Here is a 20,236-nt window from a genome sequence, read left to right on the forward strand (position 1 = left end):
AATATGCCATTTTTTCTACATGCTTTCTGTTAATTAAAAAAGTATATATTCTCAGAAAGACACCTAAAAATCTGATGGTGTTAATTTTTTTTTATACTTTCTACAGTACACAGTTTTTACACAAAGTCAAAAAATCATGAGATGCAGTAAATTAACCTCTTAATTACTTTCTTGTAATTATAAACAGGCTCTTGAACAGATTTGTTTGAACATCTACAGTAAATTCAATCTTCATTCCCAGATTATGTGCTGTAAATCTGAGGAAAAATATTCTTCATGCAAAACAGAAGTTGAATCCCTGCTTTAATATGAACCGAACCATAAATAAGGAGCTGCTATTGTAGTGACTTCATATTTAGGGGTTGCATTCCAAAAATGGGCTTAAATGAGGCATAAATTCCTGTTTTTTTCCTAAAGAAGGTGTCCAACATATTTGAAATTTCACTCAGGGTTAGAGATTTCAATTTAGTTTGTTTGGTTTCTCTTTATAAATTCTTAATAGAAAGCCCCGGGATTTCATATCTGATTGTAATTCTCTCATTGATTGATTGATCTATAAAACAACCTGTTAGAGCTGACCCCAAAGAGCACTAGTGCAACAGGGAAAGGATTTATTTTTTTTAAAGGTTGGATTTAGGGACAGTTTTAGAAATGTTTATAGTATAAATGGAAGTTTGCACACTGTGTATACAAGTTTGGTTGATGGGATGGGCAAACATACACAAATCTGGCTGATGGGCACAATTGCATATAAAGCCTTTTCCAAGAAGAGCTACGTCTCTCATGAGCAGATGCTGTTGGATAAAGTATTCCCCCACTGTGCTAAATAATACTACCACCATAGAAAATTAATGCACAAAAACATAGTCTGTGAAGCAGTTACTGCCACTATGCCATTGAATATATCTAACACAAACCCATATAAGAAAAGCTAGTTAGCCCACCTAATGGTACATACCCTCCACTCCTCCATCCACAAGCACATCATTACCACAAAGACGGCAAACCAAAAACCAAACACCGCAACTTGTCCTCTTACTGCCAACTTTCCCATCTCCTCCTTTAACTATCCTTCTGCACACAACCCTTTCATAAAGTACTCTTTCCCAACACAACCAGCTACCATGCCTAACATCCATAACTTCTCATCTTGTAAAAATAATCTAGTAAAGGGTGAAAACTGAGCAAAGTTATGGTTGTGCATGGTCTGTTGTATGTCAATTTTGGTAATGGTAAGGTACCCACTGAGGGGTAGCTTAACTTTTCATTTCCTTGCTATTATGGGTTTGTGTCAGGCAAGTTTTGTCTGAGCTAACCGCATCTGTTTAACAATCAAGTTTTCTGAGTATTAATATAAAGGTTTTTTTCTAACATATTTAAGGTATCCTAGACTACATGGACCCTTTATCCCACACTCTTCCTGAAACACAATTACAGTTGCTCTCTCAATAACAGTTCCCAATCCAAAAGCCATTTTAAAAAAAAAATTCCCCAAGAATATTAGTCCTGAGCCCACATCATGGATCCACTAGTACAGACAGCTCTTAGGGCCCTGAGTCTACAACGGTGCTCCCGCCAATGTCAGCAGTCACTCACAACATCAACTTAACTCCACCTCTGTGAGAGTAGCAGCACTTAGTTAGGGCAACACAGTCAGTGTAGACCAGGGGTCGGCAACCTTTCAGAAGTGGTGTGCCGAGTCTTCATTTATTCACTCTAATTTAAGGTTTCGTGTGCCAGTCATAGATTTTAACATTTTTAGAAGGTCTCTTTCTATAAGTCTATAATATATAACTAAACTATTGTATGTAAAGTAAATAAGGTTTTTAAAATGTTTAAGAAGCTTCATTTAAAATTAAATTAAAATGCAGAGCCCCCAGGACCAGTGGCCAGGACCCGGGCAGAGTGAGTGCCACTGAAAATCAGCTTGCGTGCCACTTTCGGCACCCATGCCATAGGCTGCCTACCCCTGGTGTGGACACTGCATTACAGATGCTCCCCAGGTTACACAAGACCCGATTTATGCAAATTCACACTTACAGAAAAAGTTCCATAAGCCAGAAATAGGATTTTTGAGTTGTGGAAATTACTGCGTAACGTATGGGTATATGTTTCCGACTTAGGAAAGGCTTTCCGGAATAGAATGATTGTGTAAATCGGAGGGTGTCTGTACTTACATTGCCAGTTGGCAGTCAGCCACGTGTTGGGCACAGCTGAACCCTCCTCCCCGGCTCTCAGCTGGAGCTCCCCCTTTCCCCAACACCTCAATTTCACAGCAGGGAGCCTACCAGGCAGTCAGCCCCAGGGTAGGGGGGCCTCCAACTGTAAGCCCCACATGGCTGTTCAGTGCACCACACTCCAGCTGTCAGTGCCTCACAATGCCCCACTTCAGTCATGCAAGCACTAATGGTGAGGACACGCACCACCAGCAGAAAGGCAGTGTGGACATCAACAATTGATTTAATTGTTGTGGTGGCTATAGGTCAATCTAACTTAAGTCAACCTAATTTTGTAGTGCAGATAAGCCCTTAATTAAAACAATTACATACAGGCACAAAAGTATGCTTTAAACACTCAGTTCTGCTGAATCAAAATAGACCACCAAAAGGCAAATGTCCAAATTTGTTACAGATAGAGATAATGGCTAGGGTAATTTCCCTCTCACTCTTTGTATTCAATGAACCATTACTTTGTTCAAACTTTGTAAAGACAAACAAAAACTATATACACCCACCAAGAGGAGAAATGGTCATAAGAGAGATCTTAGGCTATGTCTGCACTAGAGAGCTTAAAGTGGCACAGCTGTACCAATGCCGTTGTGCAGCTGTAAGATCTCTCCTGTAGCTGCTCTATACCAACATGAGAGCTCTCCCGTCGACCTAATTAATCCACCCCCAACAAGAGGCAGTAGTTATGTCAGTAGAAGACGCTCTCCCACGACATAGCACCGTGTACACTACCACAGTGTACACTACCACAGTGTAACTTATGTTGCTGGGGGCGGGGGGTGGTATATTCACACCCTTGAACAACATACATTTTGCTGACATAAGTGGTAGTGTAGACAGCCTTACACTCTGAAAATTGTACCCCAAAAGTGAAAGTTTAATAAAGGTATAAGCAACTGAAATGAGTCCTTTGGAAGAGAAGCGCTTAGGCAACCTTAACTATAGGTCTTGCTCCAGCAATATTAACAAGAGGATTGCATTTTCTATTGCTTCTGTAGACCAAATATATCGCACACACCAGGGGACTCCCTGCATTCCTCTATTGCCTCCAAGGAGCTCCGTGTGTGTCACCCTCCCATTCCCCTCTTTTTTAGGGATTCTCTGCGACCCCTCCTTACCTTCTACCCCTCATTTCTGCGGTTCTGAATGTCCTCCCTTCATTCCCCCTCTGCCATGTCACTGTCCCCCAATCTCCTTATGACAGGGCTCTGTGTGCTCCCTTCGCCCCCATACTACCATGCCACATTATCCCGTTCAATGGTTCTGCGTGGTACTTCTTTCCCCCCCCCCTTCCCCACCATGGCTGGGGCTCTATGTGCCCATACCCCATTTCCCTCTCCATCACATCAGGGTCTCTGTGTTCCCCATGTATCCTTTCCCTCTTACTATGGTCTTCCATTCTTCCCACCCCCACCCTGCTAAGGTTCCCCTTTCTTCACCCCCACCAGTGACTGTGTGCCCCCACCCCCGCCAGGGGCTCTATGCATGCTCCCATTTCCCCTGTCTTTTTGTCTGGGATATAATTTTTTCAGGTTGTCAACATTTAAAACTGTAGGATGAGCAGGGCTGAGATGAGGGACATTATTATGCTAGAATTTATTATTGGCCACCATCAAGAGATTCTCTGATCTACAGACAATTAGAGAAGTGGCTGAAGTTGCTGGTTCTGCTAACCAGATGAAAGGGACACTGTGTGTCCCCTATTTTCCCCTTTCATTTTTTACAACTTTCACCAAAGTCAAAAGTGTTCTGGGCATTGATGCCTAAAATATCCCCTGAACTTTTGGAAGGAATCAGGTGCAGCATTCAAGTCATGTTACAGGCGGAAATCAGAACAGACAAGAAAACATTTAACGAACCTCAAGTGAGATTTTTAGACAAAAAAAATAAATAAAAATAAAAATCAAGAGCTGGGGTGTTGTACAAGCTCTCATGACCCGTGTAATTAGAAATGGGTTCCATGGACAGGAATAACTTCCAGAGAGTCTACTTTTATACTATGCTGTGAAATTTGCTTAATATTGATACAGAAAGTAACACTGAATTATCATGATTACAGGTAATCCAGTCAAGATTTCTTTAAGGTCACACTGCACCTGAATCAGTGACTAAAAGAGAAGTCACATAAAAATGAAAAAGTATTCTGACACATTACAAAATATTGGTTGTAATATTTTCTGATCTGACCAAGTTTAATATAGTCTCTTCCATGAATAAGAGTACTCATCTCCAAAAGGGTAACACCCTACAGCTATTTTCTATAGGAGACTATGGAACTACCATGTAATAGCCAATAGATAAAAGCAGTTGAAACTTCTATATACACTAGTTTTAAAGTGATTCAGCTAATGTTTGTAAGTATTACAGAAACCCTTAGAAAATAAAAGGACATTTAATGAGTTACATGGTTTCACGTCTTTTGCAAGTTGAACATAAAAGCATTTCTGCATTTAATAAGCTCGATATTTTAGTTTATAAGAACACAGCTGTACTGAGATGATTTAACTATGATAAAGCACTGTGAAACTTGTTGAGCTAAGCCAATGATTTACTAGCTACATTTTCATGTTTAGTATCAGAGGGGTAACCATGTTAGTCGGATCTGTAAAAGCAGCAAAGAATCCTGTAGCACCTTATAGACTAACAGACGTTTTGGAGCATGAGCTTTCGTGGGTGAATACCCACTTCGTCAGATGCATGTAGTTTTGTGGGACAGTTTTCCTGTCCCACAAAATCTTGAGATTTCAATATATTTTCTCATTCAACACTGGGAGAAAACCAAGACCTTTCAAAAATGATCATGGAAAATTAAGACTCCTGCCCTAAAAGTAGCCAATAACCTACATTTGGGGCTCTCATTTGGAAGACCCAGGTTCAAATTCCTTTGAATCGGGCAGAGCAGCAACTTGAACCTGTCTCTCTCACCCAGTGAGCACCCTAATTGGCTATTCTGGGGGATGGGTGAGGTCTCACTCTATCAGGTCTGACCTACATTTAAAGTTACGGTGTAAATTTTTCAGCTTTGTGGCCTTAAGTGCTGTAGTTAAGCTGATCTAACCCCTGGTGAAGATGCAGCTAAGTCAACAGAAAAACCTCTTCTGTTGCTGTAGGAAGCATCTACACTACAACACTAAATCAGTCAGCTACGGCACTATAGCCCTGCAGCAGTAGCACCCATGGCATAGACATAGTCTCACTTAAAAATTACATCCTGATCCTGAGAAGCCTCCCTGCAAAAAGCTTCAGTTTTATGGAAACAAACTCCTGCAAAAAAATTCAGTTTTGATTAGTCAGCATTATCCAACAAACTGTTTTGTGAAAAATCTCAACCACTTTACTCTAGACTTGGGCCTGGAATATCCTTAATTTTACTTGTAAACCCACTACACTGGAGTGGGATTCATGATGGACCTCTGTAGAAACAGATCAATAAGCCCCAGACCCTAATCCCTACCGCAAAGGAACAGACAGAGAGCACTCACAGAGCTGGACTTAATACAAAGAAAGCTTGCATCAACTTAATAGGCTCCCCAAATCTTGCTTATACCATGTGCAGCACACAACACTGGTGTTTCCACAAGATTGCTGTCAACAGCTACAAGGGGTAGGGAGCACTATTTATCTGTTAAGAAAAAGGAATTATTTCCAGTCATCTCTTTGGAATAATTTTAAAGCTTCCTTCTCAGTTTTATCCCTCAAAACAGTTACGTCTAAAATCCCCAAGAATCTTCAACCACCACAACCAGCCCAAACCTTGTGCATGCTGCGAGCAGTGGAATATGATAAATCAGATGATATACCACAAATAGTTGCATTTTGATTTTTATCAAGATGGTCACTCTCATACTAAGAAAGAGAAGCAAGGAATGTTGTTACTGAGGCTTGGTCTATACCTACATATTGGGTTGACATAGCTACATCAGGCAAGGGTGAGAAAACCACACATTTCTTACCAACGTACTATGCTGAACTAAATCCCAGTGGAGCCATAGGGCTTGGCTGCACTGGCACTTTACAGCACTGCAACTTTCGCGCTCAGGGGTGTGAAAAAACACCCCGAGCGCTGCAAGATGCAGCGCTGTAAAGTGTCAGTGTAATCAGGGTGGCAGCGCTGGGAGCCGTGCACGCTACACCCATAAGGGATGTGGTTTACAAGCAGCGCTGGGAGAGCTCTCTCCCAGCGCTGCGGCTCTGACTACACTCACACTTCGCAGCGCTGCCAGGGCAGCGCTATGAAATTTCTAATGTAGCCATACCCATAGTTATGTTGATGAAAGAAAGCTACACTGACCAGAGCAAACTTAGTTCAGGGTAGTGTTCCTACACCCACGGAAAAACTCCATCCATCAGTGTAGGCTTCGTCTACACACCACAGGGTTATGCCGTCATTGCTACTCCAAAATAGTTACGCCATGACATACACTAACTGTTGAAGACCCTCCCCCGAAAAAAAAGTATTAATTGGTATTATGAGGCCACAGCAGAGTACCATTACAGTTTTTATCTGTAAAATCAGACAGGCGAATAAACTACCTCTAAGTCACAAGACTAGCATTAAAATCAGTTAGTGTTTGTAAAACATGAGTGCTAAATATTATCTATACACAACCGAGACTACACACAAAACTATGCACAGTTTCAGATACTTTTTTCCGATATTGAGGTATATGACTGGGAAAGAATTCCAAAAAGAATGAAAGACATCCAGGTTAAGGAGGACTTTAAGGAAACAACTTTCTGCTGGGACGAGAGTTAAAGCTAGAAGCAGTAGGATGAAACTGAACAATGGAAAATGTAGAATGAATATTAATAATATTCTGTATCAACTGAGTCTATTCTATTGTGGAATATTCTATTAAGGGAAGGGATGGAAGACCCAGTAACCAATCTTCTAAAACAAGACTGGACAAAACACTCAAGTAGGTACTGTAAAAAGCAACAGAGTGTCCTGTGGCACCTTACAGACTTACAGATGTATTGGAGCATAAGCTTTTGTGGGTGAATACCCACTTCGTCAAGTAGGTACTGCATTGGCCCCCACGGAATGGGACTAAGAAGAGTTTTCCGGTTCTAATTTCCAGTAGTATATGATATCAACTGTGTTCCTTCCAGGAATCTGAAGCATGAGCACTAACTTTATTTAACAAAGCACATTCTTGCTGGATTTCTCGACTGTGTACACTTCAGACATATTGCAAACAGCACCAGCTCTGAGCCCGGAATTTCTAATGTAGCTCCACAGCTGAACACTTTTCTGTGCTGCGCATCAGCTTGTGTTTGTAAAGCCCAGAACCCAAGTTCACTAAACCCATTGTAGTGTGCTCTCACCCCAGGGGAGAGCAAGCAGGCCACCTCCTTCTCCGTGTGCGGATGACCAATGGGAAGAAAGAGAAAGGAGAGACGCTTGAGTCCTCCGAGGACATGAACACACACAATCGACTCTCCAGCAGGCCCCATTAGGGCAGCGTGTGACGCACTTCGGTAACCCGACTCCCCACCCCGTTAAGAGTCACGGCGCTGACACAGCCCCTCCTCCCCTGAAGGAGGGGGACACGACGGTAAGAGAAAAGCAAGCTTTTGAACCGCTCCAGGCTACCTCCAGGAAGCCCTCCTTACAGCCTCACAGGGCAAAGGAACCTCTTGTCTCAACCCTACACCTGACAGAGGAGAGAGAGACGAGCTGAGTCACCAGATCAAGCTGTTAATCAGACCAGGTCCAAAGACACAAACATAGGGTGTGGCTGTAGGGAGCACAAGCGGAGGCAACGCTCTTGAACAAGCCATCATCTGTGTTTACACAGCTGAAGGGGAAACAGAAGAGTTTTAAATCAAACAGCCAGGAAGCTATTAAAAACTGGGAACGAAATCTTTCCACAGCTCTTATGGAAAAGTTTGTAACAGCTTAATAAATGCACAATCTTGTGGGAAAACAAAGTAGCTGATTTGAAAAGAGAAAAACCGCCGTTCAATTGCCACTGCTGGCGCGGGGGGAAGGGGAAATCAACCAGCCAATCGTCCCGGATATGTTCAGGGACAGCAAGTATCACCTACACCACTAGCTGGAGAAGACGACACCAAGGAGCAGACCATACAGACAGCGAGGGCACCAGCATCACCACACACACCAGAAGCAAGCGTTGTGTTTACGTTGATATAAAGGAATATGAAAACAAGCTTCCAAGTTCAGCGGAACTAACTTGATGCTGCTGTTCCCTGCCCTTCCACACACACACCCCCATCTCTGCCCGCTCCGGCGAGTCCCTAAAGACGTCTGCATACGCGTATCCAAGGGAGCCCAGAAAGGAAAAAATGCTGGGAAAGCTGCTTCCTCCTACCTGGGCAGGGTTCAGCTCAGTTCAGTGTGCATGTCGAGAAGGAGGGGGCTCTGGGCAAAGCTGTCTAAAACAAAAGTGGCGCCAAAACCCCCTGTAATCAGCCTTCTTCCTCCTTCTCTTCCCCTCCCCCATCATAGCCGGCTAGGGCCCAGCAGGGCTCCAGCAACACGCGGCTCCCGACACAAGTTTGCAATGGCCCCTCTTTTCCAAAACTGAACCGAAACGGCCCCCAAAATCTCCTGCCGGGGGCGGACGGGCGGGAAAGCCCGTTGAACAAGTGATGTGGAAGGGGGGCCCGCTTCCCGGGACTCACTCGCACAGGCCCTGCTCGCTCGCTCGCTCCCTCCTCAACTCCTTCAGGGCGGGAGGAGGTCAGACCCCACGGCTTCATTCCTGTCCGAAAGGGGAAAAGGCGCTTCCTCCATTCCTCCCCAAAGTGCCGCGCGGGAAGGGGGCCAGCCCCCGGGCGCGGGGGAAATCAATTGGGGGCACCAGTCGCTGGGGGGCACCATGCCCCCCCGGCACGGCAGGGGAGAGAAACGAGCTGTCAGGCACGGAAGCCCCTAACCCTGGCCACTCTCCAAGACGCACGACTCCGGGGCAGAAGTAGCCGCCCCACCATTTTTCTCGTGCGCGCCGGGCCGCCCCTCGGTGCGCTGCCGTCCCCTAAGTGGCCATCGAGCAGGGCTCCCCCTCGCTGGCTCCGGTCCCCTCCCCTCGAGCAGACCTGCCCGGCTCTTCCCACACACACACACACAATGCCCGAGTCCTCCATCTTGCCAGCAGCCCCTGCTCGGCTCTAGAGAAGGGGGAGGAGGAAGAGGAGGTTCTCCATTTTAGCTCGCGGAGCGCTGGGCCCGGGCCGCCTGTGGCCGAGGAGGGGGAGAAGGAAAGGGGGCTCCTCGAGGGCGGGCGGGCAGCGAGGCCGCTTTCGGAGCCTTCTCTCCCCCTCCCCGCCGGGGAGCGCTGGGAAGAGGGGGTGGGGAAGCAGGGGGCTGGAGTGTTTTCTCGGCTCGGCCCCGCGTCCTCCATCTTGGCTGCACTGTAAGTCCTGTGGCCAACCGGCCCGGCGCCCCGCTCTGTCCCCTAGGGCCCCGGCCTGGCCTCGCCCTATCGCCATACATGGCCCCCGAGTCCCCCCTCCAAACTTCCAGAAGCTTCGCCGCCATTTTCTAACTTACCTTGCCCAGTGTCGGCGCAGGCAGCTCGGAGGCCCGGACCCGCGGCTCCGTCCCTGCCCTCCCCTTGCCCGGTTGCGGGGTGCGTGCGCCCGGCTCGGAAGCTCCGCGGCGGAGGGGTTTAGAAACGGCGCTAGGAGCGGGCAGGTTATTTAATTTGGCGGCGGCGCTGGGGATTGTTTGGGGTGTTCGCTGCTCGGCGGCTCGCAAGCGAATGGAGGGCGCAGGCGCCACCTGGCGGCCACTGAGCAAGGCCGGCTATCCTGGGCGTGGGGTGACATCTGCCGGCCGGGCTGGGGAGGCCGCTGCGCTCCCCTCCCGCCGGGCTCCGAGCGGGTAAACAAGGTGGCGCGCATGCCCGACAGTGCCAGGCTCACCCCACCCCACCCCCCGTCACCCAGCCCGGGGCGGGGCTGGGCACGCGCTCAGCGCGGGTAGATGTGGGTCATCGCGGCCTTGTGGGGCGCTGGAGCAGTGCGCGCGGCGCCCGGGGGTGGGCACGGGGGCTGTGAGGAGCCTGGGCAGGAAGGATAACGGGGCTTGGGGCGGCGGCCCGCCAGCGCAGGGAGGGTGGAGACAGCTGGGCCCAGCCCCTGCGGGGAGGCGACCAGCCAGTTCAGCTGGAGGAGGCGGTCACTCGGGTAAGGGAGCAGAAGTTACTGCCTAGTTTAGCGCGTGGCACAGCGAGGTCTGTCCCCTCACGTAGCTAGGGTACAGCCTAGGCAGGAAGGACCCCCTCAGCACAGGGGCTGGAACTGCTGATGCCGCCTCTCCAAACCCCCTGGATTGAAGCGGTTTCCATCATGTACAGAGTTTGCAGTTTGATTCAGTGGCTCTCATCAGCTGTTGTCCAAGCACCCCTGCCCATCAGCCACCCTCAGGGCAGGGCCTGGCTCAGCCAACCACAGCTCAGCAGGGACTCAGCGAGCACATGCTACTCTGCTGGCCAGGGCCAGGACAGCCTAGCAGGTGCAGGGCATGGCCATGGCTGGCCCTTCAGGTTCCCTAGCCCTGCTCAGACCCAGAGGAGAGTGCTAGCAGCACCACGTGGTCATATGAGGGCCATACCAGTTTTACAGTGGTGTCGGGTCCCACACTCAGAAGGGGCCTATAAACTCTCCCTTTCCATCTACAGGGTGAGCCTGGCAGGGGGGGCCAGCACCAACAGTGGCGCAGGCACATGGAGCCACCTGCAGGTGCCACACAGCGGCTGCCCCCAGCACTGCATCTGGCTCAGCAAAGTAGCCAGAGCTGCCACTGGACAGCCAGGAGCAGGGCCATGGGGAAGGGCCTGTGCCAGAACTCCTTAGCCTCAGGGAGCTGCTCCCCAACTCCTGGGGGCACTGCTCTATGGGGCCTGAGTTCCGCTACCCAGGGCACAGCTCCCTCAGGCACTGGGTTCCACTTTGTGGCTGTGGGATACAGATCACTACTCCAAGGCCCTTAATCTGAAGTTGCTGCTGTGGCTCTGCCCCCTCCCTCCACCCTTCCCCTGGCTTTGCAGCCCCAACCCTGGATCAGGGGTGGGGAGAGGGGTCCGGCTGAGGAACAGATACCATGTTCTGGTAGGAGATTTGGGTCAACAGGAGTTGGTTCATAGAGAGGTCTGGTCCAGTTTGCAGGTTTTGGTCTGGGGAGGGGTGCAGGTCTGGTCCACTTCAGACTGGGGAGGGATGTGGGTCTGCTCTGGTTCTGGGGGCGGGGGTCATTCCGGGGAGGGATATGGATCTGGTTTGGGACATCATTCTCGGGAGGGATGTTGGTCTGGTCCCATTTGGAGAATTGGCCCAGTCTTTTGGGGGTACAGCTGGTTCTGATCCTAGTCTCTGTCTCTCTGCCTGCAGGAAAGGACAAGCAAAGCTAGTATGAATGATGCTGTAAAAAAAAAAAGTATTAAAGTTTTTCATATTTTTTATTTTAAAAATGTTTTAAATCTGCCCCAATTTCATACAAAAATTTAATTCAAGCCCCGTGTTCATATGAGAAATGTGAAGAGTGAGTGAGCGTGAAGGTTCCCTTTTAGGGGTGCAGCGCATGGCTGGTGTTTTGACCAGCCTTGACTTTTGTTAGCGGTTTTTACTCACTGTGCTTTATTTTGTATTTTTTCTTTTATTTATTTTATGTACACTTATGTGTATTCCTTTTGCCCTAGGGCTATCATTGCTAGTACGCTGGTGGAAGCCATCTCCATCTTTAACTTAAACTTGTCCATTTTGTAAATAAAGCCTGTGACGCTGTGTGCCATGTCAAAAACAACTTCTATGTCAATTATCTGTCTTTTACAATCATTCCCCATGGGGGCCCACAAAAGGTTAATTCGGCCCTGCATGAGGGACCTCACACAAGTGGGGTGAAGAATGTGGGGGTGAAAACCTCCCCCAGTGTGAGGCAGTTGTCAGGCACTGCTACTCTGCCCTGCTCAAGGAGAGACTGCTCAGCAGGCTGGTGGCAACAGAGCCTCAGCATGCTCCCCTGCTGAGTGCTTTAGGCAGAGAATTCTCTCCCTTGAGGCAGACGGTTCTGTAATCAACCAGGAAAAGCATTTTTGGAAGGGAAACAAACTTGTCCGAAAACAAACAAATCTCTAATGATGATATTTTTCAGGTAAGAACTATGTCAGTAAGCCATTGTTATTGACCTAATAAGGACCGTCCTGTGCTATGCAAGCTGGGCTGTGCACACTAGTAACAAGGTCAGCTGTTTATTTCATTCAAAGTGACAGAATTGACTGGAATAAGAAATCTTGAGTGTGTATCATACCAATATCACAAAACACTGAAGCACAAAATTCTGTATATAAACACTAGTATCTAATTTCCTCTCTTACCTCCCAAAAGGTAGAGCAATTAGAAAATTAAGTTACTTCTCAATGCGAGAAAAATGTTTTAACTGACACACAAATGTCACACTGTTTTTCATTAATTGGACTGCATTATCAATTTACATCCTTTCTAATGCCCTCAAGTGTCAGCTTGTTCTTTAGGCTAGCCACAGGTAGAACTGTGTTATCTTAAATTACTTTTTTAAAACTGTTCTAAGATTCTCATTATATATAATATTTAATAAATATTGTTGTGTTTGCAGAGCTGTTTACAATTGCATACAATGTGCATGTATGTTAGTTTCACTCTCATTAGACCAGTCTGGAGAATTCGGACTTGTCTGCTGATATTGGTGACACAACTTCTGGTTAAGATCAGTCTTCCTCAAAATTTGTTGTTTTTTGTTCATTGCTAAGTGTTTTCAGTTGAGATTAGTTGCTCTTAGGCTCTGAAGGAGACAGCCCTTCTGAAAGCTTTCTTCCAGGCACTCCTGTAAAAGTTTAAAAGCCCAAGGTCACAAATAGATGTTAAAACATGTTCAGGTAATACTTATATATTGACCATCACAAAACTTAAGACTGATTATATTATTCTGTTCTTTTTACCAAAATCACAGAGTCCAAGAGTGCTACAGAAAGGGGTTTTACAAATATTGAATGGGGAGCCCTAAAACTATTGTTAGTTCACAATAACAGGGAACAAGTTGGTTGGTTATCAGAGATTAGGAAAGCTAATTATATTGAGAGGAAAAGTAGTTCTGAATTTCAACCAGTTCACTTTCAGGGTTTGAGTTTGCAGGATTGCACCCTATTTGAGCAGTCGCACTCTACCATCAAATGACTTTTGGCCTCTTGGAATAGTATGGCATGCTGCCACTGTGGATCATAAGTCACTGTGGATCATAAGTAGTGCTATTTTATTAGATGCAAAAAAAGCACTTACAAGTATTAGGCTATGTTAGTAAGAATTTGTCATCTACTGATAGTGAACTTAGTGTTAGATATATTAACTTCTGCTAGTATCAAGTCTATTCCATCTGTTTGACTTTTCTTTCCAGTTGTAAATTATAGACAATAATCTACCAATGTAAGCATTTTATATAAAATAAGTAGGGCTGTCAAGCGATTAAAAATGTAATTGTGCAATTAAATAATAGAATACCATTTATTAAATATTTTGGGATGTTTCCTACATTTTCAAATATATTGATTTCAATTACAGCACAATACGAAGTGTACAGTGTTCACCTTATATTTATTTTTTGTTAAAAATAGTTGCACTGTAAAAAAAACTAAATAGAATTTTTCAGTTCACCTAATACAAGTACTGTAGTACCATCTCTTTACCTTGTAAGTTGAATTTACAAGTAGAATGATAGAGATGGCACTACAGTACTTGTGAGGTGAATTAAAAATACTATTTCTTTATGATTTTTACAGTGCAAATATTTGTAATAAAAATATAAAGTGAGCACTATACTCTTTGTATTCTTTGCTTGTAATTTAAATCGATATTTGAAAAATGTAGAAAAACATCCAAAAATATTTAATAAATTTCAATTGGTATTCTATTGTTTAACAGTAAGATTAATCACGATTAATTTTTTGAGGTTAATCATGTGAGTTAACTCTGATTAATCGACAGCCCTAAATATTATCCAAGCTAGTGTGGTCTTTTCTACTTTTAAAAAAGTCTTTGTTAATTTTGATAAACAAGTATGACAAGTGTATCAAAGAGTAGGGAGTGGATCATGCTACTGTAAGTTTTAAAAATGCAGTATCTATAGTCAGTATTGACAAAGAGATTAAGAAAATTCAATCTATGCATTATTCTAAGCAATATGAAAAATAATAAACTTTAAAATTAACACTTGTGACAAAAGGCAATAATACTCAAATAACAGATCAAAAAAAGATTCTGGATGTGTTCATATGTCGTTACTATCTAAAGTTAAATTTTTTAATCATGATTACATTTTTTGAGTTAATCATGTGAGTTAACTGTGATTAATCGACAGCCCTAAAAATAACTTAAGAAAATAATTCTACTCACTTTTCAATTATGACTATGTCTGGTGAACCACATCTGAATTATTTTGTGTTGGGGGCTCTTGGGGCAGGCACAGTGTATTCCTGTATGGTTTGTACATCACCAAGATCACTGATGGAACTCAAACAACATCTATTGAAAAAACAGTGTATTTTCAAATGATAAAATAAATATTTTGGGATACATACAGAAAATTCAGATTCTATTACTTGTATATTCATTCCTTAAAAGAACAAATACAGTAATGGAAACATACATAGTGACCATTATCCCAGCTACTTCTTGTTAATTAGTGTCATATGATAGGGCTGGTCTACACGGAGGGCGGGGGGGATCAATCTAAGATAAGCAACTTCAGCTACGTAAATAGCCTAGCTGAAGTCGAAGTATCTTAGATCGATTTACCTCTCATCTTCATGGTGCAGGATGGACGTCCTTGGCTCCCCCGGTCGACTCCGCTACTGCCGTTTGTGCTGGTAGAGTTCTGGAGTCGACGGGAGCGCGTTTGGGGATTGATATCATGTCCAGATGAGATGCGATATATTGATACCCGAGAAATCGATCGCTACCCGCTGATACGACGGATAGTCGAGACATACCCATAGAGAGGTATGCTATAGGCCAGGGGTCGGCAACCTATGGCACGCGTGTCAAAGACGGCATGCAAGCTGATTTTTAATGGCACGCTGGAGCCTGCCGGGACTCCAGTGTTCCATTCAAAATCCTGCGGATGGGGTAAACTGCAGGGTCCGCGTTCCCCGGCTGGAGCGCCAGCTGAGCCCAGCAAGCCACCAGCCCCTCCCGTGCCTTTCCCCGGAGCCCTGCCACCGCTGCACACAGCGCTCTGCGGGCCAGGGCTCCGCGCTCCCGTAGGGCAGCGTTTGACTCCGTGGGGAGGGAAAACCACTCCCCACTCATCCGGAGCCCTGAGTGCCCCGAGCAGACGATGCCCGCGTCGGATCATGGGTGGTGGCAGGGACTGCCGGAAGTAATGGGGAAGCCTCACACCGTAAGCGCTCTACAGGGTCCAGGGTGGAGGGTGCGGGCGGGACGTTGTATCAAGGTTGGCGGGCAGAAGGGCAGCAGGTGGCGGTTGGGATGGGGGGATGGGATCAGGGAGGTGGTGGAGGCGGGGGTTCTGGAAGGGGGGCACGTTAGGAGAGCAGGGGGTGGATGGGGCCAGGGAGTCTAGGGGTCATTTAGGGGGTGAGGGTGAGATTGCTGGGTTAGACGCAGTCAGGGAGGGGCAAGGAGGGTTGGGGGGCAGGTAGGGTGGGAGGGGGTCTCTGGAGAGAGCGGGTCATGGACAAAACTGAGGGATTGAAGCGAGGTTTCTGGGAGGGGCTGGTGAGTCAGAGTGGGTGTGTAGGGATAGGGGTGTGGATGAGGGGGTTGGGGCGGCAGGAGCGGGGGGGTTGTATGGAATCACAGAAGTCTGGGGTCTTGTCAGGGTGGGGGACGGAATTAGATAGGCATGGGAGTCCAGGGGTATCTGGGTCGTGGGGTGTGGTATAAGGTTTGGGGAGCAGTCAGGGCAAGGAGGCTATAGATAGGGGGTGGGGTCTCGAGGAGCAGGTAGTTGGGACATAGGAAGCGTTCGCGGGTTAAGGTTTAGGGGGGGACAGTCGCTCCACTCTCCTCGCCTGCCCGTTCCTCTCGACACAACCAGCAGCACTAGAGCCCATGCCAGCCACCACACACAACACACACACCCAGCCCTGCCCTGAAGCCACTGTAACCCAACCCAGCTCTGACCCACAACCCCTCCCATGACCCCAGCCCTGACTCTAGCACCCCCACACATACCCAGCCCCCCTACCCTGACAGCTGCACTCCCCTCACATACCCCCAGCCCTCTGTCCTGACTCTTGCATCCCCCACATCCCCAGCCCTCCCACATCCCATGCACCCTGCACATCCCCACCCCCACCCTGAGCTCCTGAACCCCCACTCACATTCCCACCTGCACCCCTCACACACTGCCCAGGTAAGTGCCCCCACACCCAAACCTCCTGGCCCAACCCTGAGCCCGCTTCTTCATTCTAGCTCCTGGCCAGACCCTTCACCCCCAGCCCTGTGCTCGGTCCACTCCCACCCTCAGCCCAGTACAGAGAGAGGACGAGAATGGGCCAGAACCAGTGAAAAGGTAGGTACCCACTGTATGGGGGCAGGGCCGGGACCCCAGACCGACAGCGGGCTGAGCAGGTCCGGCAGCCGGGATCCCGGCTGGCAGGAGCTGGTGGATGGAACCACTGAGCGGCAGCGGGCTGAGCCGTTCAGCCCACTCCCGATCTGGGGTTCTGGCTGCCAGACCCTTCCCAGCCAGGGTCCCAGCTGCAGGCCCCACTCAGCCCACTTCCGGCCTAAGTGAACAGAACCCCAGACCAGCAGCGGGCCGGCGGCATAAGATCAACATTTTAATTTAATTTTAAATGAAGCTTCTTAAATATTTTGAAACCCTTGTTTATTTTACAATAAAACACTAGTTTACTTATATAATATATATGACAGGCACACGAAACCTTAAATTAAAGTGAATAAATGAAGACTCGGCACACCACTTCTGAAAGGTTCCTGACCCCTGCTGTAGGCACTGGTATCTATTGATAAATACACAGCATATAAGGGATGGGCATCTGTCCCTAATTTCTGAAACATGCAAATAGTCTGCTCTGAGTAAATCAGTATCTATTAAGATAGCCCAGCAACCCCTGTCACAGCAGTATCTTGCACATATTTCTTGTAAGGAATTAACAAATGTTTCACATGGAGGAGACTATTGGGAAATCCTAGCTCCATTTGAGGTCAGTGACAAATTTTGCATTGATTTCAACAGGACCAGGAATTCACCTTCTCTACCTTTAAAAAATAAATACCAGAAAAACACTAGTGTTTTTTATTTTTTTAATATGAGCCCAGGATCCCAACCTGGAGCATCACCCCTAGACTTTCCTTCTCTCACATTCAGACGTACCAACATTCTACTGCTGTAGTATGATTTTTCCCCTCTGCCCCACTGGCTAAAACAGTTGTCCAAGCCCTGAGAGTCTCCTTATGTCTAGCCTCCCTGATGGCCACCATAGCCCTCTCCTGTCTGTCCAAAACACAGCTGCTAAAGTTCTCTTACTTGCTACAGCTGGTCAACAATTTTTCAGTGAAAAAAAATTGCCCTTTTTTCAAAAATAAAAGATTTTAGAAATTTAATTTTTAGTTAAAAAATAGGAGGAGGGTTTTATGGAAAAATTAATGTACCAATTACACAGCCAGAAAACAGACAGAGGACAAATAGATACTTAGTATTGGTTACTTTCTATTCAATACTCAGACAAAGAGTATTCACCTTCAAAAACATCAGGATGCCTGTCCAGTTTTTTTGCATATTAATTTTTGATAAACATTCCTAGTCTGTTAAAAATGTGTAGTCAGAGATTTAATTCAATGTAATAAAATCACTAAAAACAACATATCGTAAGTGTTACAATACTCTGTAGTATGGTAACACTGCATTAAGTAGAGAGATTAGACTACTATATTTCTGCATAACATCTCTTTAAACATAAGTTCACTGTTGTAATGATTATTCTTTTGATTCTGGTATTTATATGACAAGGACTTGTAAACCTATGAATTCTTCCTAAATACATAAATAGCATAATATTTTCATTTATAAAAAATGATCTTTTTTCTGTTAAATCCCCAAACCCTTTACAGCTTTTGTTTGTTTTTCATATTTCCCTCCCACTCCTTATTTCAGTGGCAAAAAAGAAAAAGGGAATAAGGGGAGAAAAGGATGACCAAGAGGGGGGGGAACATGAAAGTTTTATAAACCAAATATTTGATAAAAATTTTCACCAAAAAATTCAGAATTAACCATTTCCTTTAGAAAACTGTACAATGAAAATGTCAAAATATTTTATGACAAATCTTGACTATTTTTTGACCAGCTTTCATACTCTCCCAAATATCTATGTCATCCCCATTTTTAAATCCCTCTAAGGCACACCACATCAAATACAAACTTCTTGTTCTGGCCTTTGATCCCTACACAAAACTGCCACGGCAAACATCTGACATTATTGCTTCTTGTGGCAAATTGCCAGTACTGTTCTGCTGGGTCTCGCGCTTTCTCTTCTCTGGGGTAGGTTCAGGGCGCTATTGCTTGCCTCTGAACGGTTCTTAATTAACTTCCACTAGTGTCCTTGAGGAACAGGACTGAGAGGGAGGGAACTTGGCCCGCCCTACATACTACCAGGTCGCCAACCACAGGGGCCCTGAGGTTGGGTGACCACTTGAGCTAGAGCGTTCCTTCCCTGGTTACCTCTCCTCAATCCTATCCTCCATCAGCTTGTGAAGGGCTTCTTGCCTCCCTTACTACACAAGCCTGTGCCCCTTATAGAGTTTCTCTGGAACCTCACAATCCAACCGCAAGCCAACTCCCTTCCAAACGTTCCTGTTTCTCGATCTTAACAAACTCTTGTTTTCTCAACTCTTGCCAACCTGCACTCTGCTACCCACCAAACCCTTTCTCCTACATCCCACACTTTCCTAGGAACTGAAGCAGGGGTTTTTTCATCAACATGACGAATCAGGTGCTCAATTGGAGCAGTGCTCTAAATGGCTAAGGTTGTTCTAGTCTAATCTAAACACCGCGACTACACTAATACAAAACACCTACATATATAGGACAATAACACTTCAAAAGGTAAAATAGAAAGAAAAAATTATCTAGTAAAGCCAACGTTTGATAAAAAATAAAAAATTAAAACAAAAAAAAATAAAAGCCCATGAAGGCCATCGGGTCACAAATATACTACAGATATTAAAAAATTACGAAAGACAACAAAGTCCACACACTGAGAGCAGCACTGCGCCTTTGGTCTTATATTGGCTTAGTAGAAGTCATATATAATAATCAAACTATACTCTCATCATAGTATATCACTCTTTGGAATTTACGGATTGATGAGAGATAATTGGGCGGAGTATAAAAATAATAAGACAGATGACTCCACCCAGACCATAGTCACAAGCAATCTAAAATTATGAGAATATCAGCAACGAAGATAAACATAAGCAGAAACAAGATAACAATAAAGATAGAATAGAAGGGAAAAGGTAATGAGACAAAAGAATATGAAAGACGGATTAACAAGATATTAAAATCAAAGTAAATAACTAAAAATAAAACTAAATATAGAGGAGAAGCCACACATCAAAAAGGTAAACTACAACTAACAGTTCACAGTAAGAACGATATACCATATAATAAAGTAGAAAAAGTACTATTAATTGTAATAAATATATTAAGTGATGATTAAATCACTATTTATAAAAATAAAAAATAACTAAACTATTCTTACTAATATAAAAATCTATCGCAACTATCTTAAAAATTTTAATAAATAAAAAAGTACATATATATTAAAAAAATTGATAATACCAGTAAAATATATTAAATAAAAATAACACCACCACCCACACCCTCCAAAGAAATATGAAGATAAAGTGATGATTGAGATACGACTTAATATGAAATAAGATAACAAGTCTACCTTGGCAGGGAATAAGGCCCCCTGCCTAACTGCTCTCTGCTGCCCTCGGCCATGCTGTAAAACAATTCCCCC

At 45.3% G+C, this 20,236-nt stretch overlaps 1 protein-coding gene across 2 annotated transcripts in view; it reads right to left on the bottom strand.

Moving 5' to 3' along the window:
* STAG2 (STAG2 cohesin complex component) overlaps nt 1-9,997 on the bottom strand; it is a 195,140-nt gene extending 185,143 nt beyond the window's left edge. The window contains exon 1 of one of the 2 annotated variants that reach the window (XM_032763544.2): nt 9,745-9,997. The gene's annotated coding sequence lies outside the window, so the exon portion shown is untranslated. Of the gene's footprint in view, nt 1-8,563; nt 8,758-9,744 lie in introns of those variants that run through there. The other variant, XM_075068837.1, reaches the window with a different exon arrangement.
* Nucleotides 9,998-20,236: the final 10,239 nt, after the last annotated feature.

The sequence above is a fragment of the Chelonoidis abingdonii genome, chromosome 8, assembly GCF_003597395.2.
Source record: "Chelonoidis abingdonii isolate Lonesome George chromosome 8, CheloAbing_2.0, whole genome shotgun sequence".
In the NCBI taxonomy this organism is placed as follows: domain Eukaryota; kingdom Metazoa; phylum Chordata; order Testudines; family Testudinidae; genus Chelonoidis; species Chelonoidis abingdonii.